The 3,629-nt window shown below is 35.4% G+C and overlaps 1 non-coding gene across 1 annotated transcript; it reads right to left on the bottom strand.

Moving 5' to 3' along the window:
• Positions 1–3,084: 3,084 nt before the first annotated feature.
• On the bottom strand, positions 3,085–3,196 carry LOC136401989 (U6 spliceosomal RNA). The gene has a single exon (XR_010750906.1). It is a non-coding gene; the product is annotated as a U6 spliceosomal RNA (small nuclear RNA).
• Positions 3,197–3,629: the final 433 nt, after the last annotated feature.

Raw genomic sequence — 3,629 nt, 5'->3', positions numbered from 1 at the left:
CAGAATCCACCTGGCATGCCCACCAAGAGACGATGCTCTGCCCATCTGGAGTGTTGCTCTGTTGCCACCGGAGCCATTCTAATGCTTGAAGCAGAGGCCATGGAGCTGTTCTCAGTGGCCAGGCCAACTTTGCTCCAGTGGAGCCTTAGCTGCAGCAGGGGAAGAGAGAGACAGAGAGAAAGTAGAGGGGGGAGGTGGAGAAGCAGATGGGCGCTTCTCCTGTGTGCCCTGGCTGGGAATCGAACCCGGGACTTCCACATGCAAGGCCGACACTCAACTGCTGAGCCAACCAGATGGGGCTATAATAAGTATTTTTATGCAAATACATTGCTAACTTTAAGCTGAAAATATGTAGCATAATGTAACATAGAGGATGAGTTTTGATAAGGAAGGTGTAACCTACTGATGATAATATTCAATATATTCAGTTTGTTACAGATGACACACATATTAAAAACTATAACTCAACTTTGTATATCAAAAGTTGGCAATTTTATTTTAGCACAAACAATATTTGATAGATCCAAGAATTAGAAATACATTTTTGATTAATTTTTTGCAATATTTATTTTTCTTTAAAATTAAATCCGTTCTTGCAAAAACGGGATTATTGCCAAGAGATCTGAAATTTTGAACAGAAATTCCATGAAGCTAGAAGTTTATGGGTTATGTATGAGTCATAGGGAAGGAATCTGGTAGTATCTAGACAGAGCTTTTCTTTAAAAACACAACCAGGGCAATAGGTCCTGGGTGGTCAATTATTTTGTTTGTAATGACATAAGTAAATATTAGCAGCACTATTCACTTCAGAATAATTGATGACTAGTTAGAAAGCAATAATTATAAACTTATATTTCAGAGTTTTAAGAGGTTGATTTTATTCTCCCCTTTTATTCTTCTTTCAACCACTCATTTTCAGGATCTTTAGAGAAAATTTTCTGGGAAATTAAGAAAGTGAATGGCTTCCTAATGAGGAGTTATTTTTTATACCCAGGGAAGGGAAAGATACTATGAACTGAGAAATTCTTAATGTCATCTTCTAATTTTATAATTAACATCTAGATTAGAATCTTTTCTCACAAAATCCTGTTCTTGTGAATTTAATCACATTAATTTTATTTGACCATCATGTGTCACAGTTTTTCATTTATTTATATATTTCATTCAGCACATAATTATGGATCACCATTTTAGAGATGTATTGGGAATAAAGGACAAAACAGAGAAAGCTTCTCCTTTTGTGGAAATTGCATTGTAGCAAAGTGTTTATCTCACTGATATTTTTGACATCATACACTGCATTCAGACTCAAGGGCATGATTTCAGGATTTCTGCTCTCTATTAATTCACTTTATTATCTTTGGCTGATATTTTGAATTTTATACCATATTGGATATAATATGTAATCTGGAATTTTCACAAATATTTGGTGCCTCCCTTAATCATTTTATTAGTTATTTACTTTTTGAAAAAATTTTGTTTGATAGTGGAGAAAATAAAGCTTAGAAAAGTTAAGTGTCATTGAGTTATTAATTTATTTATTTCCTCATTCAAAAAATAATGAGTAAAAGGCAAAAGATTTATACGATCTGAAGAGAAACCAGAGTATAACATGATACGAAGTGAAATAAGTAAATCAGAAAAAAACAGGAACTGCATTATTCCATATGTAGGTGGAACATAAAAGTGAAACTAAGAGACATTGATAAGAGTGTGGTGGTAACGGGGGGGGGGAGGGGGGAAAGGGAGAGGGAAAGAGGGAGGGGGAGGGGCACAAAGAAAACTAGACAGAGGACAATCTGACTTTGGGTGATGGGTATGCAACATAATTGAACTACAAGATAACCTGGATTTGTTATCTTTGAATATATGTATCCTGATTTATTGATGTCACCCCATTAAAAAATAAAATTATTAAAAAATAAATAAATAAATAAATAAATAAATAAATAATATAATGAGTGTAGCCTGACCAGGTGGTGGCACAGGGGATAGAGTGATGGACTGGGATGCGGAGGACCCAGGTTCGAAACCCCAAGGTTGACAGCTTAAGTGTAGGCTCAACTGGTTTGAGCAAGGCTCAGCAGCTTGATTCAAGGTTACTGGCTTGAACAAGGGGTCACTTGGTCTGCTGTAGCCCCCCAGTCAAGGCACATATGAAAAGCAACCAATGAACAACTAACAGGCTGCAACGAGGAACTGATGCTTCTCATCTCTCTTTCTTCCTGTCTGTCTGCCCCATCTGTCCCTCTCTCTGTCTCTGTCACAAAGAAAAAAAATAATGAGTGCATACAAAAATCAGGCACTGTGCTGGACACTAGAATGATAATTCTAAGTAAAAGTTACAGTTCACTAGGGCAGAACAGAGAAGAAAATCAGCAGTAAAATGCTATAATAGAGGTTGGGCCAGTTTCATGGGTATGCACTCTGTGCAGTCACACAGAGCCCTGTGCTAGGAAGACCACATGTTTGGTTTAATGCTGTGCTCTCACTGTCTGGAAATTCTTAATTTTATTTATATATCTGTGCTTTGTATGTGAAGTGCACTGGAAAGATAGAGTATGTGTGTGAATGTAGGATTAATGCACAATGTGTGAATGAAGAATTAATGCACAATGTGCATGTCTGCTGTTATTCCTTGCCTCCTCATTGACATATAGTCATTATGACTCCACCTGAGTGCAAAACTCCAGTGGGTTCATTATGCATAGGAGTTCAACAAGGCTCACAGAGTGTACAAGATAACTGTGTTACATCATGACTAAGTGAGGCTATCTAGAGTCCTGCAAGATCACATTTTTGTTCAAACCAGTACTTGCTTCAAACACAGAAAGAAAGCAGTGATGTTCTAAGAAACATAAATGGTCAAGGAAACAAAATCATAGTCTTTTTCTAATGTTACTTCCTTGTATTAGCTAACTATTTTTTTAATATATTGAGCAAGAAGTAAAGAGAAAAATAGGACAACCAGAGTTTCTTTTCTGTCAGTCTTTTCTTACTCATCAATAAGATAAAGGTAGGATATTAGTAGAATCTGTGTATCAAAAATGGTAATAAAAAACTGAGATTTAAAAAAACCTATTTAAAAATATAGAACACTTCATGAATTTCTGTGTTATCCTTGTGTAAAGACCATGCAAACCTTCTCTGTATCATTCCAATGTTAATATTATATATGTGCTGTCGAAGCGAGCACAAAACTGATACTTTTGTGTGGCATTTTCATTGTTCTGTTAGGAGCAAAATACATAAGCATATACAAACTGTGAAATACAAAAGATGTCATTTCAGTAATTCTGTGTATGACTTAAATGCTTCCATATTTTCCCTCAAAACTAGCATAGGACAACATAAATAATGATAAAAGATCATTTAATGCTCATTTATTTTTCTAAAATTAGGATGCTTTTAAGTAGAAAATAAACATAATGACAAGAGAAAGAGAGGATGAGAGACCATGGAGTAAAGGGGAAAAAAAGCTTTATAATTTTTATATCTTCAGTGGCATTTTTTTTCCTTTTTTTGAACAAGGGGTTCCATATTTTTATACTATTTGGGGGTAGAAATAATATAACTCTGCTTGGATAGAGGAATTACAAGGTTCAAATTTTCCTGATGACACTCAGCCA

The sequence above is a fragment of the Saccopteryx leptura genome, chromosome 3, assembly GCF_036850995.1.
Source record: "Saccopteryx leptura isolate mSacLep1 chromosome 3, mSacLep1_pri_phased_curated, whole genome shotgun sequence".
NCBI classification, from domain to species: Eukaryota; Metazoa; Chordata; class Mammalia; order Chiroptera; family Emballonuridae; genus Saccopteryx; species Saccopteryx leptura.
This window is presented reverse-complemented; position numbering and strand designations above follow the sequence as displayed.